Raw genomic sequence first — 22,900 nt, forward strand, 5'->3', positions numbered from 1 at the left:
CCTAAGCTACCCTAAAAACTACGCTAGAGAGCGCTAGGATTAACTCGCTTAGGGAAGATGGACCAACAAGAGGTCAACTCCAGTCCCCAGTAGAGTCGCCAGTTGTCGCAATGCGAAAAATAACCGGCGGGGAAAATACAGAGCCGCCACCGACGCTATTCATCCTATGATAGAAAGGGAGCGCAGGACTAACCTAAGAAAGGGAAAGGAACGGTCTTACGACCAGAGATTACAAGGTACAGGAGTCGGTTACGCAAGGGGAAGGTGTTAGCACCCCTCACGTCCGCCGTACTCGACGGGATCCACGCTCAAAAGGTAGCTCAAAGGAAAAGAAAGGGTTGTTGCTAATAAACTGCTCAAAGAAACTGCACAAACTGGAATGATAAACAGGTGAGGGAGAGAAAGAAGATGGAGGAAGTGGACTCGGCAGGATGTCGCATCCTGGGCCTACGTAGTTTGTCAGAAACAAACATTAGAGTCAACGTAGTTCGGGGGACAGGAGGCATGCTCACTAGGACATCGCATCCTATGCCTACGTATCTTCTCTATCCAGAGAAGAATCAGAGCACTCATAGCTCAGCTAACGCACGCTGAAACAAGACACCAAAAAGGGACGCTGAGACGTCAAAAGAAAACACCAAAACAGGAAACAGAATGTCAATACATGGACTTACACCCGACTCCCAACATCAACAAACAGGAAACATAATTCCAATACATGGACTTACACCCGACTCCTAACAATAACAAACGCTAACCAGCGAACACAAAAGGAAAGGTTATCAGAACGAACCCCAACAAAGTAACCAAATATCCAGAATAAACCCCCCAATATGTATAACCAGTCACTGCAAATGAACCCCAAAGATGAACCCCAATATGAACCCCAAGTGAATAACAATCATCACAAATGAACCCCGAAGATGAAGCTCAATCTGACTAACAATCGTCACAAATGAACCCCGAAGATGAACCCCAAATGAATATCAATCATCACAAATGAACCCCAAAGATGAACCCCGAACGGATAACAGGTAACTAAAGTGAACCCCAACTAGTGAACCCTGACTAATAACATAAGAAATCCCCCAAGGTATGAACATACCACTTACACACACGTTGAACAAACGGATACTCACACCAACGCCAGCAAATGCCAGAAACAAAAGACTCGAAACGGTTAACACAATTCGAGAATAAAGATGAACACACGCGAAAACAAAGAAAAGGGTGAACAAACAGAGAGTCAAAGAAAAAAGGGTGCCCGGAGAGATTGCTCACAACCTCCTGCCTACGTATCTCATCTGGTATGAGAATCAGGGCGACGTAGTTCCCCTTACCAGGGGTAAAACACTCTCCTAACCAGAGACCAGGGAAACAACAAACTAATAGGGAGACTAAGACTCGAGCCTAATAGTTGTCATGCAATCAAATATCCCTAAGCTGAGGTCTCTAACAAGAACTTAACTCACTCTGGAAGCGAGTCAACTCAAGTCTAAACTCTACATACGTTCAACTTCCTCAAAAGTTAATCGTACGACTCCTACAGAAATGGAGATGAGAAGAGGAAAGAAAATAACCACACCAACACAAGTGAACAAGCATCACACACTATATCCATACAAGAGTCTCAAATAATGGGTGGGCTTTAGTCAAGAGGGGTCATATCAACCTCGACAAACAAGCCAAACTGTAAGAGGTAATCTGTAGCTCTTAACCACTGACATTGAACGTCAGGGTGAAGCTGATGAAAATGGTAATGAGGATGAGACCTCATAGCTCTTAACCCTGGCCAGGGTGAGCTCATGACACAGAAAGCGTGGGGACCCAGAAAGTGGGATCCTTTTCCACTTGACAGACTCTGGACAAAGATCTGGGGCACATGTTCAGGAGCATCAGCACGTAGTGCGAGCATAAAGAACAACACACTAAATAACGGGGGATCGACTGCTAATCCCTTTTATCCGTCAATTGCCTCTTCTTTTGGAGGTCTTATCAAATATCACATGCCTCTCCTTGGAGGTATTTGGGCACAATTTTAAACAAACACAAACAGAGCCTCTAAAGGAGGACTTGACAGCAAAATGCCTGCCAAAAAGGTGACAGGACTTCAGACTACATGAAGTAAGAAGCTAACTACCTGAGTGATGTGTCAACCATAATCCAATTCTCAAGCAAGAGCTAAAGCAAGTAAGCAACTAAGGTACCTGTACAAAGACTAAACAGTCAGTACTTCAGTCATAAAACCAGAAGAGAAGCAGTGAAACCCTCTAACAGTTACACAATTCAATGCATTAGTGCCCTAGCACTCAAACAAGCTCATGAGCTCACCACATCAATTAAAACCCTATAAAACAAAAATAGGTCAGAACTCAATGCATTTCGTATCTCACAAAGGTGAGAACAATACCAATCATCAATGATGAGTATCCACCTAAAACAATAAAACAAAGTTAGTTTATGTACAAGACTCAAAACCTAACCAAATGACCAATCCAGGACCCATCCTTTTGCACATAACACATTCAAACACTCCCTCCAATGTCCTCAAAAGGACCAGCATCAAATCTATAATCAAGTGCCTCAACTGGTCTATGTAATGTAATGACCAAAAATATGCAGAAAATGAACTTCCAACTTAGAAAATTCATATCAAATCAGAAATGCATGCAATGACTTTGGGATTTTTTGTATAATTTCTTTAGTCCATGAGTGTTCAATTTGCAAAAGATCAAGTCCAGAATGATGCAAATGCTATGTGAACTAAAATGCACCAATCCAATGTCAAAAATGTGACACAAATTGTCACATTTTCCTCCATGTGTCAAAAATGATGATAACATGTGAGAAAAATCCAAACCAGTGACCAATAATTCATGTCATGTATGAATGTAACGTATGCAAAAAATTGGGTCAAAAAGCTCAAAATTAAGGATTTCACAATGCATTGAATGCACTAGGTCAATTTGGCACAACATTGATTCAAACATTCCCACATAAAAATCCAGACATCAACAATTCTTGAATTCAACACCATAAAAAAGTAGACATCAATACAAAACTATGAAAAACATTGGGACTCAATTGGACAATTTTTATATTTTTAATGAATTAAACAAACTGACCAAAATAAATGAAATATAACATAAAAATGGAGGGAAACAGAATAATTTGAATAACCTCAGAAAAAATGCTGGCCCTTGGATCTGGCGCGCATATGCAATCAATGCTCCACATTTGAACTCATGAAACGCAGCGTTTCATTAAACTAGTCAGCCTTCCCAGTCAACAGTCCATGCACGCGTGGCTTTGGTCAAAGCGCTCTCCTCCAATCAATCTTCCACTCATGAGGCCACATGGCGCGCAATCACCAAACCCTAGCCATTAACACAGACACCGGAGCTCCGCTTCGGTTGTCTTCTCCGATGAATACATGGTGGCTCCCACGGCGGCGCCACCATGAAATTTTCCAGAATTTCCTCAAACTGGTACCGTTCCACTCAGTTTTCGATGCTGATTCCAAATATCACCTTAGTTCATCCTAATTCTCCCTAGGTTTTGCAAATCGAAGAGAGAAAGTTTCCAGATCCAAACTTTCAGTCAACACCACGTCCTCAATTCTCACTCATTCTCAATTCTAAGCATATATTCGTGATCTACACAACACGATCTTCCATTCTATAACATGAAATCAGCAAAAGGAGAGAATGAAATTGAAGTCACCTTGAATTGGAGATCTCTGAAAACGCGTCCTCACGAGCTCAGCTGCTCCAGAACCACTCCTATGAACCTCCTTTGAAACTTTAAGCAAAAAGCAATGGCTGAAACCTCTTGAATGTGCTTCAATTTCCAAATTCCATCATCATGATAATGCACATGAATTGCTCGAAATCTTGATGAACTGCACCAAACAATGGATGATTCTTGATCAGTGAAGCATGAGGATCAAGAATATGCAATGATCTTTGAGGTTTGTATGAAGAAAATGCAAATTCAAAGAGAGAGAGTTTTGAGAGAGTTCTTGAGTTCTAGATCTGAAATGGTGGTTATGGCAGTTATAATTAGGGTTTCCCTATTTATACTCCTTGCTAATTACACTGATAATCATTTTATCCCTTCACTAAACATGATTAGTGAGTTATTAAACCAATTGCAAAAACTGAAAATTAACCTCCCATGGCCATAATGCACGTGTGATCTCCAATGCTAGAGCTTTAATTCACTCATGAACAACCAAGGGCTAGGATTTTAAGATCACTTTGCTTGTATCTTAAGCCAAAAATGAATGGTGAAGATTTACTTCATTTTGTTCATGTGTGAAATAATGAACATACACGCTTCTCCCATGCATGGAAAAAGCTCATTTTCACTCAAATATGGTCTATGAAGAAGGCTGAAGTGAGGCCCTGCCTTGGTTCTTTGTGAATTATGATTTGTAGCATGATATCATCCTTAGAACAAATGTGAAATAATGTGACTTTTGACCATAATCCCTTGAGGCTTAGCTTGCACAATTGAGTCAAATAATGTCATTTTGATATGTCTTGAACATGAGAAGCATTTTGCAAAAAGAATGAACCAATTTGAAGCATTGTATCAAAAGTTATGCCTTTTTGAATTTCCATGCATACTTTGTGGTCAAATGACCATAACTCCTCAACCATTCATCATATGGACATGAATTAAGACTTTTTGGAAAGGAGAGACAAAGTCTACAACTTTCATGTTCACCATAAATCCATTTGAAACTTCTTTGATATTGAAAAGTCAAGTTGAAAGTGGACCAAAAACTTGCCAAATTTGGAAACTTTGAATTATAGGTCATTTTCCATTTTTAGTAACTTTTGCCATGACCTTTGAATCTTCAAGATGGATGTTTAGAATGATTAATAGACCCCATTTAAACACGATTGAGGTGTCTCAACTCATTTCCCCACCTCATAGCCCTCAGTTGACCGCACAGTCGACTTTTGGTCCTCAGATGACCTTGAAATGTCTTGATCAACTTGAGCCTCTACCACCTGGTGAAATTGCTTCAAAATGAAACCCTAGCTCTTCTAAGCTCCTTATAAAAATCATGTGATCCTCATACCAAGAAAATACCTCATCTCTTTGAGAAACCCTAGCTGGAAGAACTGCATTGATTAGGGTTGACCAAAGGTCACAACCCTAATCCAGAGGAATTTAAGGATAAACTCTGAAACCCTTGAAGATGATAGAACCATGATGATGGTGACATATCTTTGCAGATGAGATGATGCTCAAAACCTTTGAAGAATCAAGAAACCCTAATTGGAGCCCATACCCTCAGATGGTTGATGATCAATTCATAAAGACCCTTAGGCTGGAATCACCTAACTTCTCCATCTTTTGAAAAGACTTTGGAGGATGACCTTCTCATTTTCCCATGAGATGCAAAATGCAATGCCTAATGCCCTAAAACATGAAATGCAATGCCCCAAACTAGTCTCAAGAAGAGGAGGGCAAATTTTGAGGCGTTACAACGCTTTACTAGGGTAGTGGGCCACGTGGTGGTTTTTTCTGAGAAAAGGGTACAGGGAATACTATTCATTTTCTTGGAAGTTGAAGTTCATGATGACAAATAACTGCGCAAACATTCTGATGAGACGTTTTGAAAAAGTTAATCATGATTAACTGACAAATATGGACTTTCAGGTCTATGAAAGGTCTCTGGTCGAAATCTGGTGAATACAAAAAATGTCCATTTCTACAGTAATTCGAAATAGACATTTCTTGGGGGTAATTTGTTAGCTGGAGATTTCGACTGATAACTGAAGTTCTTTGGAAGTGTTACGTTTTGGAGAATAGATAAAAGATGGTTGTGTCGAAGCTGTTTAATTCTTATCATGGGTGAACAATTCTTTGTTGTCGAAGCCTGAGACTTAGAAGATTTTTGGATTTCCACAAAGTTCTCTTCGACATAGGCGTTCAAAGAGTCGAAGCTTCAAGCGGGAAGCATTTGAAATTTAAACAAAGCCGTTTCGTCAGGCCAACACATGGAAACATCTGAGACATGCAACGCTTGAGAATGGAAAACGTGGCAGTCATATGTGTAGAGGCCGTTAGGGTCGAATTGCTATAAATAGGGGTCTTAGTTTTGGATTCAGAGGTGTTCAAACAGATATATAGAAATTCACAAAATATACTCGAAGTACCAGAGAGAGAGAAAAGAGTTTTATGCTAAAAATGTATGTATGAAGAACACCATAAGTTTCGTTCATGTTATCTATTTCATACCAATTATTTAAATTAAAGTTATTCACTGCCTTTTATTTTGTCGAATTGCCCTTATTTTCAGTAGTTTATCATCACTTTTACTGTTGTATTTACATTTCGCCAAGTCTTCATTTTCAGTACTTTCTCAAAACTTAAAGCATTTACTTCGAGTCACTTATCTTTACCCTTCCCAAGTATTTTCGTTATCTTTAAGAAACCTTTTACTACAAAGTTATCGTCATTTACATTGTTCATAAAGTCATATGTTTCGTCTAGAATTGTTGTCAAAACACTTTTCGTTGTCCACAAATCAGAAACAAACTTAACCATGAGTCAAATCACCGTAATAATAGTTCTTGAGACAAATGTCTTAGGATCAATCTAGTCGATCCTGTAAGTTACCAAAAATATATAAATTTGGAAGACTAGCGGTTGTTTATCAGAAATCACTGTTAAACACACCAGCAATTACGAGAGGAAGAGGGTAACTTTTGACCCGATTCCGATGTCACATGCTTAGCTCTATCCTTCTTTGACCGATAGAAAATTAATCACTCCACAAGACCCTCCTACTGTGCCAACCAACCCTCAGTGGTGGTATAAGCCTGAATTGCATTGTGTATATCATTCCGGTGCTCCCGGACATGACATGGAGAATTGTTACCCGTTGAAGACCAAGGTGCAAGACCTTGTGAGAAGCGGTATATTGTTTTTAGAGGACGTAGGTCCTAATGTGAAGAAGAACCCATTGCCCGAGCATGGGAAGGCTGCTGTTAATATGGTTCAGGGATGCCCTGGCAAATATAAAGTCTTGTATGTTAATGATATCAGGCAATCTTTGGTCGAGATGCACAAGTTGTTATGTGGATACAATCACTACGAGCATGACCATGATAGGTGCCAGGTGTGCACCATCAACAAAAGAGGAAGCCAACAATTTAGAAAGGACATCCAAGAGATGCTGGATCAGGGGATGATCGAAATACTTCAGAATCGTAATAAGGATGAAGTTAATGTTATCTCCCCTGTATTTAGAATGCCAGAGCCTGTTGTCGTCAAGTATGATGGCAGCAAGAAGAAGGTATCTCCAACTCTTATGATCAAGCCAGCGGGCCCTATCCCGTATGTATCTAATAAAGTTGTTCCCTAGAGATACAATGTTGTGATGCTAGAAGATGGAAAGGAGGTGTTGTTGCCCTCAACTTCCATAGTGAGCATCTCTGACATCAGAGGTGTGACCCGTAGTGGTCGTGTTTTCTCGGCACCGCCGAAACCCCATGAAGATTCCATGAAAAAGACTATTGTTAATCCTGCTGGTCCCGTGGGGACTTCTTCTTCTAATCCTGCTGTGAAGGGTGTTGACCCTGTTGTTACTAAAGATAATAACACTTCTGTCCTGGTTGGCCAGTTTGGCATGTTTAGAGAGGACGGTGATGAGATGTTAAGGCTCATCAAAAGGAGTGAATATAATGTTGTTGATCAGCTGCTACAAACTCCATCAAAGATATCTATGTTATCTTTGCTGATGAATTCTGAGCCACAACGCGAAGCTTTGCAGAGGGTGTTGGACGTGGCATACATGGATCATGATGTCACCATTGAGTAGTTTGATAGAATTGTTGCAAACATAACCGCTTGCAACAATTTGAGCTTCTGTGATGTTGATCTTCCCGAGGAGGGAAAAGACCACAATTTGGCTCTACATATTTCAATGAATTGTAAAGATGATACCTTGTCTAATGTGTTGGTAGACACAGGATCATCACTTAATGTGTTGCCAAAATCCACTATGGCTAAACTTTCGTACTAGGGGCCTCCCATGAGGCAGAGTGGAGTGGTTGTGAAGGCGTTCGATGGATCGCAGAAAACTGTGATCGGTGAAGTAGAACTCCCGATCAAGATTGGACCTAGTGATTTCCAGATCACTTTCCAGGTCATGGATATTCATCCATCTTACAGCTGTTTGCTTGGCAGACCATGGATTCACGAGGCAGGCACCGTGACATCCACCCTACACCAGAAGTTGAAGTTTGTGAAAAACAAGAAGTTGGTGGTGATAGGGGGGGAGAAGGCTCTCTTGGTTAGCGATTTATCTTCCTTTTCCTATATTGATGTTAAGGATGAGGTTGGGACTCCGTTCCAAGCTTTTTCTATTGCTGAGCCTTCAAAGAAAGGACTTTCTTCATTTGTCTCCTATAATGATGCTAAGTTGGCCATTGAGCATGGTGCAACTACTGGTTTGGGGAAAATGATCAAACTGGAAGATAATAAATCCTGAGATGGCATAAGGTATTCTTCAAGTGTTTCCAATGAGCGTGGGCTGTTCCAGAGTGGAGGTTTTATCCACACTGTTGAAGATCAGGAAGCTGCTGCCATTGTTGAAGATGATGAAGAGGAAGACCTTGGCAACTTTGTCATACCTGGCAGAATCTGCAATAATTAGGTCGCTCTTGATGTTCCAACAGTTATCCACAAGTCCACGTAATGTGTTTCATTTTGTTTGAAAACCCTTCTCCCATGCCAAAAGGATAAGTGATGACATTGTTGGCATATTTGATTAATACAATGATATTCATTCAATAATCACATGTTAAGTGTTTGTTTTTCCAAATTATTTTTCCCTTTTTGCTTTTTGCATGAAATTGGTGATCACCATAAAACCCTAAAAAAGAGAATAAAATCAATCTTTTCATCTGCATAATGATTTGCCTTGTTTGAATTCTGAAATCTCTTTTATACTCAAAATCATTATGCAGGTTGATCAAACCCATTGAACATAATGATCCAACACCATCTCCCAACTTTGAGTTCCCTGTATTTGAGGCAGAAGAAGATGATGTTGAAGAGATTCCTGATAAGATTACTCGTCTGCTTGAGCACGAGGAGAAGATCATTCAGCCGCATCTTGAGAATCTGGAAATAGTCAATTTGGGGGTCTAAAGACTGCATTCGTGAAGTGAAGATTGGGGCACTCCTGGAAGCGTTTTTTAAGAAGGGGTTGATTGAGTTGCTACAAGAATATGTCGACGTCTTTGCCTGGTCGTATGAAGACATGCCTGGTCTAGATACTGATATTGTGCAACATTTCTTGCCATTGAAACCTGAGTGTGTACCTGTGAAGCAGAAGCTCAGAAGAACGCATCCTGATATGGTAGTGAAGATTAAAGAAGAAGTTCAGAAGCAAATTGATGCGGGGTTTCTGGTGACTTCTACATATCCTCAATGGGTGGCCAATATTGTTCCCGTGCCTAAGAAAGATGGAAAAGTACGAATGTGTGTGGACTATCGAGACTTGAATAAAGCTAGTCCAAAAGATGATTTCCCTCTACCAAACATTGATATGTTGGTAGACAATACAGCTAAATTTAATGTCTTCTCATTCATGGACGAATTTTCCGGTTATAACCAGATTAAAATGGCACCCGAGGATATGGAGAAGACACCATTCATCACACCTTGGGGAACATTCTGTTATCGAGTGATGCCCTTCGATTTGAAGAACGCCGAAGCCACGTATCAACGAGCTATGACTACTCTGTTTCATGATATGATGCACAAGGAGATTGAGGTGTATGTCGATGATATGATTGCAAAGTTGAAAACGGAAGTTGAACATGTAGAGCACTTGTTGAAGTTTTTCCAACGCTTGAGGAAGTACAAACTCCGTCTGAATCCGAACAAGTGTACATTTGGAGTCCGTTCCGACAAGTTATTAGGCTTTATTGTCAGCGAAAGAGGTATTGAGGTTGATCCTGCCAAGGTCAAAGGAATACAAGATATTCATGCGCCCAAAACTGAGAAGCAAGTTCGAGGTTTTCTTGGTCGCTTGAATTACATTTCTAGATTTATATCCCACATGACTGCCACATGTGCGCCTATATTCAAACTCCTCCAGAAAGATCAGCGTCATGATTGGACCGAGGATTGCCAGAAGGCCTTTGATAGTATCAAAGGGTATTTGTCTGAGCCTCTGATTTTGTCTCCGCCTGTTGAAGGGAGACCGTTGATTATGTACTTGACTGTGCTTGACGACTCCATGGGTTGTGTATTGGGTCAGCAAGATGAATCAGGGAAGAAAGAATATGTGATATACTACTTGAGTAAGAAGTTCATTGATGGTGAGTCTCGGTACTCAATGCTTGAAAAGACATGATGTGCTTTGGCTTGGGCCGTTAAGCGCTTACGCCAGTATATGTTGAATCATACGACTTGGTTGATATCCAAAATGGATCCAATTAAGTATATCTTTGAGAAGCCTTCTTTAACTGGGAGGATTGCCCGTTGGCAGATGCTGTTGTCTGAGTATGACATTGAGTATCGAGCTCATAAAGCTATTAAAGGTAGTATCTTGGCTGACCTCTTGGCACATCAACCAATTGAAGATTATTAGTCCGTTCAGTACGACTTCCCTGATGAGGAGCTGTTGTATTTGAAGATGAAAGATTGCGACGAGCCTACGCTCGATGAAAGGCCAGAGCCTGGTTCTCGATGGGGTATGGTGTTTGATGGCGCTGTTAATCAGTATGGAAATGGTATTGGGGCAGTGATCATTACTCCTCAGGGCATACATTTTCCTTTTACAACAAGGCTAACTTTCAAATGCACGAATAATATGGCGGAGTATGAGGCCTGTATTATGGGTTTGGAAGAGTGTATTGATCTTAGGATCAAACAGCTTGATGTTTATGGTGATTCGGCCCTTGTTGTTAATCAAATTAAGGGTGAATGGGAGACGAATTAGCCTGGTCTCATCCCATATAGAGATTATGCGAGGAGGATTTCGACTTTCTTTACTAAGGTTGACTTCCATCATATTCCTCGAGATGAGAATCGGATGGCAGATGCTCTTGCTACACTTGCTTCAATGATTGTAAAATATTGGAATGAAGTCCCCAACATTACTGTGATGCGCTTGGATAAACCAGCTTATATGTTTGTAGTTGAAGAAGCGAAAGATGATAAGCCATGGTATCACGATATCAAGTGTTTTCTCCAAAGTCAGACTTACCCGCCTGGTGCATCTGTTAAAGATAAGAAGACTTTGAGGAGATTATATGGAAGTTTCTACCTTAATGGTGATGTGCTTTATAAGAGGAATTTTGACATGGTTCTGCTCAAATGCGTGGATAGACACGAAGCGGACCTGTTGATGACTGAAGTCCATGAGGGTTCATTTGGTACTCATTCCAATGGACATGCCATGGCGAAGAAGATGTTGAGAGCAGGCTACTATTGGATGACAATGGAGTCTGACTACTGCAAATATGTGAAGAAATGCCACAAGTGTCAGATTTATGCGGATAAGATTCATATTCCCCCGACACTTCTGAATGTTATTTCCTCACCATGGCCTTTCTCCATGTGGGGAATTGACATGATTGGCATGATTGAACCAAAGGCGTCAAACAGTCACCGTTTTATTCTCGTAGCTATTGATTACTTCACCAAGTGGGTTGAAGCGGCATCATATGCGAATGTGACCAGGCAGGTGGTTGTGAAGTTTATCAAGAACCAGCTTATATGCCGATATGGTGTGCCCGATAGGATCATTACTGATAATGGATCTAATTTGAACAACAAGATGATGAAAGAGCTGTGTAGCGAGTTCAAGATTGTACATCATAATTCTTATCCATATAGACCCAAGATGAATGGGGTTGTTGAGGCTGCTAACAAGAATATCAAGAAGATTATCCAGAAGATGGTTGTTATGTACAAAGATTGGCATGAGATGTTTCCATTTGCTCTGCATGGTTATCGTACATCTGTCCGCACTTCCACAGGGGCAACCCCTTTTTCTCTTGTATATGGCATGGAGGTTGTGCTCCCCGTGGAGGTTGAGATCCCATCAATGAGAGTCTTGATGGAAGCCAAGTTCACTGAGGCTGAATGAGTTCAGAGCCGGTACGACCAGTTGAATTTGATTGAAGAAAAAAGATTAACTGCCATGTGCCATGGTCAGTTGTATCAGTAAAGGATGAAGAAAGCCTTTGATAGGAAGGTCAAGCCTCGTGTGTTCCGAGAAGGTGACCTCGTGCTCAAGAAAGTCTTGTCTTTCGCGCCCGATTCCAGGGGCAAGTGGACTCCAAACTATGAAGGTTCATATGTTGTTAAGAGAGCCTTTTCAGGCGGTGCTCTGATGCTTACAACTATGGATGGGGAGGATTTCACTCGTTCTGTGAATTCAGATGCAGTCAAGAAATACTTTGCCTAAAAATAAAAACAGAATAGCTCGCTAAGTTGAAAACCCGAAAGGGCGACTTAGGCAAAAATGAGCGTCTCGGTGGATTGAAAACCCGAAAGGGTGGTCCAGGAAAAAGTTAGAGACATAAAAATGAATATATATCCCGCTAGATTGAGTACCTCACCCTGGGGCAATCTAGGCAAAAATTCGGGATTTGGAAGTAACTGCATCCTGACAAGACTTTGTTCTATAGCTGTCATCTGTCAAAGATTCTCGCTCAGTCATCGTCAACTGAAGCTTCAAATACATTGGATTCGGAGTTGGTGGAGAAATGGTCATTATGTTCAATGTAGCCCTTTTTCCAATATATATCACCAATTTTAAATTTGTAAAGATCCATGGAGTCTCGCCATTTGCGGACTACCATTCTATCAAATAAATTTGAGCCTTTATCCAATTCTTTGCACTCTCATTTGTTTCTGCTTAACAAATGTTTGCATGTCTTAATTGATAAATATCATTATTTTAAACAAATAAAGTTTTTATAAACTATTTTTAAACAAAGTGAACATTCACAATGACTGAAAGGATAAATGGAATGTCTTCAGTGCTCTCCCAAGGACAGTATGATCTCCCAAAGGGTAAGACATTTGTTCATATTTTGGCATGTTTGTATCCTCTTCATCATCTTTCAGGTTGTCTCCCCAGCGAGCGCAGAAAGAATAAAACGTTATCAGATCCCCAGAGAGTCTGGAGTTTTGGTCTCGATCTTATAAAGATGTGTATACCTCTATATCAGGCACTAGCATTTGTGTTTTATCAATTATATGGTTGTCATCCCTTGTGTGAACTAACCTAAAATCCCTTATAAATTGATAAAAGTTGATATGCTACCTATTCAGGAGGAAGTTGGTCTTTCCCCAGTATGAGTAGAAGTCCTCAGCGGAGTAAGCATGTGTTCCCTGCAAAGCTATCTTTCAGATATCTCCTCAGCAGTAGTTGCCTAGAGCAGTTGGTGAAGGGTTTGTTCCCCTTTTCATCCCTAGCATAGCACATGTTGACGTAGGATTCGTTTCCAGTTCCCTCAGCCAGGGCAGTCTCCTTTGAGTTTGCCTACAGCTCATCCCCAGTTGGGTCGCCTACAGTCCATCCCCAATGGAGTTTCCTGATCCTAGCTTGACATTTGTATCCCCTCCATGATTGAAGATTCTTCCAGTATCGGATGGTGATGAGGAAGATGTGTTATTTCCTTCCCCAGCGGAGCAAATGGTTCTCTCTCCCCTTAGCAGAGATGTCTCTTCAGCGGTTAGAAGGGAGTATTTTGATGAGTATCTGTTTGGTGGTTGTTCCCCATAGAGTTTCACATCATTTCCTTGATAAATTCCCCAGTAGAGTTTCTTCTACAACGGATCTTATCGGTATCTTGTCACCTGGTCCCCGAGAATTGTTGGAATATCCCCGGCAATCGGAGGCGGTAACTCTGCATGTTCCCCATCTATGACTTTGCCTATCCTCAGCGGTGGTCTGTGTCTCCTGGTATTTGATGCTCCCCACCAGATTTGATTTCTCCTATGGGCCTGGCTGCTTTTTTGAGATGTTATACTGGATGTCCGTCCATTGATTCTCGGACCTGTTTGTGTTAGATATGTCTGTCTGTCAGCATTAATCATACATAAACCACGCATATACATGCATTCAGATATTCATGTTGCATTCTTTGCCATATATCTTTGCTTGTTGTCTCCTGCTATTGGTGAAATATCCGTCCCTAAGCAGATGTTTGAGTCAGCCCCATAGGTAGAAAGTGTCTATCTTTCCTTCTATATTCCCCACTGAGTCATGTCCTCGTGGATGATTTTTGTTTCAGTTTCCTCCCCAGTTATGTATTAGGATGGAATTACTCCCCTAAGTTATATCCTCATCGGGTTGAGTCTTGTTTGATTGTGTCTAGACTAACTCCTTTCTTGCAGTTTCCTGCGGGTTAGTTGTTCAATTGCTCAGTAACCAGTATTTGTCCATCTTTTCCCTAGTGGATCTAGTGGTCTTCTACCCATTAACCGGTAGTTATAAGTCATATATCTGTGGTTTTCTACCCAGTAACCGGTAGATGTAATCCCCTCTTTGATGGTTATCTTTATCCAATATTCGGTATTGATATTCCTCCGCTTTCGAGTATACCACCCAATAACCGGTGGTATATCTCCTGGATAATTGCTTTTGTTAGGAAATTCATCCCCCGGCGAGTCATCTTTCATTTACCCTTGTTTGGTAATGATTGTTTCTCCTTTTTGATTGGTCATCATTTTATACCCAGTAACCGGTATCCCGATGTCCTTTCTTTTCGGTCGATTTATCCTTTATTAACCCAGTAACCGGTTGTGGATAATCTTCCATGCGAGTATGTTATCTTTGTTATGACGGTAATAGATAATATATCTCATGCGCTCTTCAGTCGAAGTATTTTTCTTCCCCAATTGAGTAAGATCCGTATTTCCTTATGGAATCGAATGTCCATCTTGTAAGTCGAGTTTACTTTTTCAGCCCTCCCTTCGGATGATGAGTGTCTTGGATGTGTTCCCAATTCACGCCTGGTTGGTCACCTATTACATGCCCAGTAACCGGTATCCCGGGTGTTCCTTCCTTCTTCTCCCTATTATGACTTTTTTTCCCTGTGGAGTTAGATTTTCCTGAGTTGAGATGTGCCTTTTGGGTCCTCCTCGGATGTTTCGGATGATTGATATCTCTCACCCTTATACCGGTCTTAGATATTCCTCCTCCCTGAGCGTGTTGTTCTCTCACCCAGTAACCGGTGTTTTGATAACATGTCTCACTTTGAGTTTATTACCCGGTAGCCGGTAATATCTCGTTGTTTCTTCCTCAGCTAAGTCCTTTGTGGACATCTCAGTCTGAGTCCGGATTTTTATCCGATGTATCCTTTGAGGATAGTTTTGATGTATTGGCATATTCCCTAATACATGCATCCTTGCGTCAGCTCGAGTCTTTCCATCGATCTATTTTTGTGGAATCCCTTCGAGTCTCCCAGCAAGTTTTCAAGTCGTGACCTGCTCACGCATTTTTACCTTATTTCCCCCCCAGAGTCTCTGTCTCCTTAGTGAGTGTGTTACTCTGTAGCGGGGTATTCGTTACCATTGGAGATATTGACTAAATCCAAGGTAAATCATACAAAGTCGAGTCGCCACCACACTTCTATTTATCCAAAGGAATGGTTAGAAAGCGAACAAAAACCTAATAGTTTTAACAAAAATTAGTAAAAGAAACAGAGATCTGGGTAAGGGGGTTGGTAATGCAATGGGAAGTGTAACACCTCAAAATTTTCCCTCCTCTCTTGGGACTAGTATAGCATTTTGCATTTCATGTTTTAGGATATTAGGCATTTGCATTGTTGCATATCATCTGAAATAAGCAGGCCATCCTCCAAAGTCTTTCTCAGAAGATGAAGAAGTTGTCTGGTTCAAGCCTAAGGGTTTTCATGAATTGATGATCAGCCATCTGAGGGTATGGGCTTCAGTTAGGGTTTCCTGGTCTTTCAAAGGCCTTGAGTAGTGTCTTGGTTGCAAGGATATATTACCATCATCATGGTTTTATTCTCCTCAAGGGCTTCACTGTACATGTTCAAGTTCCTTTGGGTTAGGGTTTTGACCTCTGGTCAACCCTAATCAATGGCATTCTTCCAACCAGGGATTCTCAAGGAGGTGAAGTATTCTATTGAAAAGGAGATCACATGGTTATGTGGAGAAGCTTATGTGAGCTAGGGTTTCATTTCTGAGCCAATTCCTCAAGTGGTTGAGGCTCAAGCTGATCAGAGCATGTCAAGGTCATCTGAGGACATATACAATCAACTGTGTAAGAGCTGAGGGCTTTGAGGTGGGGAATTGAGTTTCAACACCTCAGTCATGTTCAAAAGAGGTTCATTTGTCATTTCAAACATATATCTTAAAGATTTTGAAGTCAGAGCAAAAGTTTCCCAAAATGGAAAGTGACTTGTAATTGAAAGTTTCCAAATATGGAAAGTTTTTGGTCCACATTCAACTTGACTTTCCAACATTAAAGAAGCTTCAATTGAATTTTTGGTGAACATGAAAGTTTAAGATCTTTCTCTCCTCTTTCCAAAAAGTCCAAGATCATTATCATCTGATGAATGGTTGAAGAATTATGGCCAAAGGATGACAAAGTGCACATGGAAGTTCAACATAGCCTAACTTTTGATCCAAAACTCCAAATGGAGTCACTCTTTTTGCAAAATGCTTCTCATGACCTATATTTTCCAAATCAAGCATTGCATTGCATGAAAAAAGTTCAAATGATCAAATGTCCATTCAAGTGCATTTTGGAGGGAAAATGGGGAATTTAAATTTGGTGCATCACATGAGTAAAATACCACTTGCATTGTGTTTTGTGGCTGATTTTAAGTGAATCCAAGCATTTGCATGCTACTATTCACGTGGTGCATGGCCTTACAAGCTCATTTTTTTCATTTTTGCAAATTGGTCCATATTTTCTTAATTTTAATTAATCAAGCCTAATGTGGATTAGCAAGGTGATTAGTGAATGATGTAAATAGTAAATCATAACAGAATTTGCTCATAATCACAATTCTAGATCTAGAATTTTCTTTCCCCTCCAAAATTCTCTCTCATTGGATTTCAAAAATTCTCCACACAAGCACACAATTTCTTCATAGATCCTTCATCCTCATGGAATTTGGAGCATGATTCATCCATTTTTCGTGGCATTTGAGCAAGGTTTGGAGATGTTCAAGTGCATTTGCATATCAATGGAAAGTTCAAATTAAGCAAGATCTAGGCCGTGTCAAGTGTTGATTTGTGCATAGAGCTTCATAACAAGAGTGCAGAAGGAGATCTGGAGCTGGAGAAGGCTTAACCACAAGGATTTGGTCACTGCAAGTTCAGGTTGGTGAAAATTCGAATCTCACATTTCTCCAATTCATTGCCATGATCTTGTAGGTCTTTGAATGCTGATAATTCTGATATAAATATTGTTGAATTTGGATGAATATTGATGAAGTTATGTTGAATTAAAGTTTAGATCTATGAAATTCTTTGCTTCGATTCAGAAAATCCATGGAGATTTAGGCTTAGCTAATAGGATATTTGGAATGTGCGTTCAAAGACCTTTCCAACGATATATATTTTGTTAAATTCTGCACTTGGTGACGGTGGCGCTCCGCCGGAGACGGCCGGAGAAGACGGTGGAAACCACCGTCCGCCACCGCCTGTTAATTGGCTAGGGTTAGCTCTGAAACGGCGTCGTTTTGGCCAGGCGCTCATGAACCGTCCAAGCGCTGGTTCGAGTCCTAGCGCGTGCATTTGTTTTATTCCATTTGATTTTTTCTGAGTGTTTGTTTGAATCCCTTGGTCCTGTGTTCGATTCTTGCCAGGCGCGTTTGTAAATTTAATTCTGAAGCGCCTTTCTGGACCTGGCAGGCGTGTGTTCGAACCCTGCTTGTCACATTCTGATTTTTTATGCTAATTTCCATTTTCCATTGTTATTTTTTCATTATTTCATGATAATCCATATATTTTCCTTAACTTCAAAAATCCATAAAAAATAGCAAATTAATCCAAATTGCTCCCAATTTTTTTTCACTTGATTGTATTGATGTCTATTATTTTTAGATGTCATTTGTGTGATCTGATTGCTTCTGGTTTTTTAATTGAGATTGTGTGTTTGAACATGTATGCAAAACTACCATGCTTCATTCAATTGATTGTGAAATGCTCATTAATTGTCCAATTGCCATGCAATTTAACATGCTTATTCCTAACATGTTACAGGATTTTTGAGCTTTTGTTTGGCATTTTTAGCATATTCCATCTTTGTTTTGGACACATGGATGTATGGTGTGACAATGTGTGTCACACATTTTGATGTTGCTCTTGTTCATTTTCATATACATGTCAATTGAGCTTTTCTGATTCCAATTTTTTGCATGATGCTTGTAATTAACATGTTGTGTGCACATAAAAAATTTCATGATCATTAGATTCATTTCTGTTTTAATGTGGATTTTTTATGTTTGATATCCAATTGTGTGCATTGTGATTGCCTTTGCCTTATCTTGTTCATTAGATGGCTTTTCTTATTGATTTGGATTTGATCCTTTTTAGGACATGTTCTTACTTGATTAAATGTGCTTCATGTTGAACATCAACTTCTGTTTTGACTTTTTGCTTTGCCTTTGACCCTAGTCTTTGCACTAGTGGTTTGTACTCACCTTTTGAGCTTTGTATTTCAGGTTCAAGCAATTAGCTATAATGGTTGATGTGATCTCATTACTTGAGATGCAAGTTACTTTGGTTAACTAACTTTGATTGTGTTGTACGTCCTTTGGTGGTGAACTCACTTGATTGATTGCCTTTTAGGACTTGCTTTGTGTACATATTGGAAACCACTGTTGTTGTCTGTTGGTTGTTTGTCTGAATATCCTACTGATTGTTTGGCTTTTGTACAGGTACATTAGTCGCTTTTAGCTCTTGCTTGAGCTTTGCTTTGGCTTGTGGTTGGCATACCACTTAGGTAACCATTCTTTTCTCCATGTAGTCTGGAAGCCCTATCGCTTTTTTGGCAGGCGTTTGGCTGAAGTCCTCCTTAAGAGGCAATGTCTGTGATTGTTTACTTTCATGCTAAAGACCTCCTTGTTGAGGTATGGTTACATGTTAAGACCTCCTAAGTGAAGAGGCAATTGGCAGATAGAAGGGATTTGCAATCAATCCCCTGCTATTCAGTTGAGTCGTTCATTATGCTCGCACTACGTGGTGATGCTTTTGAAAAAACACCCAAAATCTTGTATAGAGTCAGTCAGGTGGAATAGGGTCCCTCATTCTGGACCCCTACACCTTCTTTGTCTTGAGCTCACCCAAGCCAGGGTTAAGAGCCTGAGGTCTCATCCTCAGTACCTTTCATCTGCTCACCCTAACTCTCAATGTTAGAGGTTAAGAGCTCCAGATTACCATTGCATTCAAGCTTGTTTGTCGAGGTTGACATGACCCCTTGACTAAAGCCCACCCTTGTGTGAAGCCTCTTGTTTGTATATAGAGTGTGATGATTGCTTTTGATATGTTTATATGCTTTCCACTTCTCATCTCCTTTTCTGTAGGAGTCGTATGGTCAACTTCCAAGGAAGTTGAACGTATGTAGAGATAGACTTGAGTTGACTCACTTCCTGTGTGAGTCAAACTCTTGTTAGAGACCTCAACCTAGGGTTATAATTTGCATGACGACTATTAGGCTCGATTCAGTCTCCCTTTTAGTTCGTTATTCCCTTGGTCTCTGGTTAGGAGAATTTCTCCCCTGTTAAGGGGAACTACGTCGCCCTGATCCTCATACCAGATGAGGTACGTAGGCAAGAGATCGTGCGAGATCTCTCCGGGCACCCTTTTCTTTTTTTTTGTGTGTTTGCTTGACAACTACTAGGCTCGAGTTCCAGACTCCCTTTTAGTTTGTCAGTTGGAGAACCTTTGGTGTTCGCTGGTTAGCGATTGTTTATTTGTTTGGAGTCAGATGTAAGCCCATTGATTGGCATTCAGTTTCCTTGTGCTGTTTGGTTTGGAGTCGGATGTAAGCCCATTTATTGGCATTCCGTTTCCTTGTTTGCCTTTGTTTGGAGTCGGATGTAAGCCCAGCTATTGGCATTCCGTTTCCTTGTTGAGTTTCTTTTGACGTCTCAGCGTCTCTGTGTTGTGTTTTGTTTCGGCGTGCGTTAGCCGAACTACGGTAGCTCTGATTCTCATTCCAGATGAGATACGTAGGCATAGGATACGATATCCTAGCGAGCATGTTCCCCATTTCCCCGAACCACGTTGACTCTGATGTTTGTTTCTGACAAACTACGTAGGCCCAGGATGCGATATCCTGCCGAGTCCGCTTCCTCCGTTTTCTTCCACATGTTTGTTATTCCAGTGTGTGCATTCTTTGAGCAGTTATTCAGCAACTTTTTTCTATTCTTTTGAGCGTGGATTCTGTCGAGTACGGCGGACGTGAGGGGTGCTAATACCTTCCCCTTGCGTAACCGACTCCCGTGCCTTGCAATCTCTGGTCGTAAGACCATTCCTTTCCCTTTTTCAGGTTTACTTCGAGCGTTTCCTTTCCCTCTTTTGGGATAAATAACGCACAGTGGCGGCTCTGTGTTTTTTTTTCCGCCGGTTGTTTTTCGCGTTGCGACAGGAAGGTGTTAGGCACCCAAAACATCCTAGGGAGCCCTTTTCATACTTGTTGCCAAGGTTATTGTTTTGTGAAAATTTTATTTGTGCAAACATGATTGAAGAGATGAGAAGAGAATGTACAAGTTATTTACATTTTGTGTTTGGATGGATAAACCCATTGCCTACGTACCATCTTATAAAAAGATTAGGATCAAAACCTCGTAGTTCGGGGTAAAAATCTCAAAACAAATTGGTGAATTGATTGGTCCAAAAGCCTTAAGGTCCATGAAAAATATCAAAATTAAAAAGATTTTAATCCATGAAAAATATCAAAATTAATCCTAAAAATAATTTTAATTCAGAATATGGAAGAGAAAAATATTTAAAGATTTTTGGGGAAAGTCCCATATTTTTTGGATTAAAAATGAAATTAATATGAATTAAACAAAATAAAGGAATTAAATGAAAAATCATAAATTAAAAAGAAATTTAAAGAAACAAGGCCCATCAGATCTCCCTTATTAATTAGGTGGCATATCTGATGACCACGCGCTAGAGTACACCAAACACCTGAGTCAAATGCGCAACATAATTGGTAATCAAAATGGAAGGCTAAGATTAAAACGTGTATTCATGATCAGATGGCTTGGACCTTGCCAACGCACCACCGGAGCCCTAACTCCGATCATCTTCTACGGTGGACCTCACCGGACTGGTCCACCCTTAACCAAATGAAAAATGGAAAGTGAGAACATGTTTTTGAAGGAAAAATGCTCAGGAGCACAAATGTGACCTCCATTTCTTCCAATTCCAAATATATTGAAAGATACATGGATTTGAAATTTCAGGTTCATGATCTGAGTTGCTTTGATTTGACCTCAAAGCAACTCAATCTTATTGCCTACATTGGTAGGACTTCAGAAACCAACAATCAATCACAATGGATGAGAAATAAGAGAGAATCGAAGAAGAAAAGTTTCTGAAATTTCACCTTTGAGGATCTTCAAATTGGCTTGATCTTGCTTCCAATTTGGCTTGGCTTGACTCTAGAAGCTTGTAGAAGATGATTTGGATGGTTAAAAAGCTTGGACTCTTAGAGTTTTAATTCAAAAATAGAATGAGAATTGAAACTCGATTTCTCAAGAAATCTCAAAATTATCCTTTCAATGGGGTTTGGGAGAGCATGGGGATGAAGCTTGGGCAAGAGGGATCCATTTATGAGCTCAAGGAACTTTTATTTATAGGCTTGCTCATTGCTTTTTACACACTTCAAAAATAGGCCGAAATTGGAAAGGTGAGATGCATGCTTGCATGGGCGTGTGATATGCCCATGAGATGATATAATTCAATCTAAAAGTGACCATGAGCAATGCTGAAAGTGTAACATGAAGCCATGCATTTGAAATTGAAAAGTGGTAATGAGATTCATCCAAATGGAACCATGAAGAGTAACCATGCGCAAGTCATTCAAACCATGGCCAAATGAAGTTATTTAGGATTCTTTGGAAAGGTGAGATCAAGGGTAACAACTTTAATGTTGAACACATTTCCAATTGAAACTTGGATCATGGTGAATTTTGAGGTGGAAATTTGGAAAATCAAACATTATTGAAATTTTTCTAAGTACCAAGTCAAATGTTCACTTCTTCCATCTTGAATAACTTTCTCCATGAGATTCAAATGGAAAAGGTTCCTTCACCAAAGTTGTATATCTTTCAAACATATTAAATTTGGTCACAAATTTGACCTCATTTGGATTTGGCATGAGGGAGTTATGCATTTTAGAAGTTGAGGAAAATTGCTTGTTCAATGTTAATGGCCCAAAATGACCTATAATGTTTCCTCTTGGCACATGCCCTTAAAAGTTGAATTTGAAGTTTCTCAAAGAATAAAAGTTGGATAAGATATATCGAAATTGATCCTAAAACTTTGATGGCCTTAATATCATAAAAATTGAGCAAGTTATGGTCCTTCGAAGTTGACCTCCTAACTAGGGCACAAACAAAATGACTTATAATGTTTCATCATAAAAAATGAATTTACAAGAAAAACTAGCTCATTACCTCAACATGAAAGTTGTTTTAAATATTATAAGGAGTAACGTTTTTCTTAAAGTAATTTTTATATGACAAAAAGTTTAGGCGATAAGGTCTAGTGAACCCCAGTTTTGACTAGTTGACTTTCTCTGGTCAACCACCATGAACAAACTTGCAAACTTGAATTTATCTTGATCTTTTTGACTCATGGAGGATCATATATGCATATGATGATGTATAATGAAGTATACCTTGATATA

The sequence above is a fragment of the Lathyrus oleraceus genome, chromosome 1, assembly GCF_024323335.1.
Source record: "Lathyrus oleraceus cultivar Zhongwan6 chromosome 1, CAAS_Psat_ZW6_1.0, whole genome shotgun sequence".
Lineage (NCBI taxonomy): Eukaryota > Viridiplantae > Streptophyta > Magnoliopsida > Fabales > Fabaceae > Lathyrus > Lathyrus oleraceus.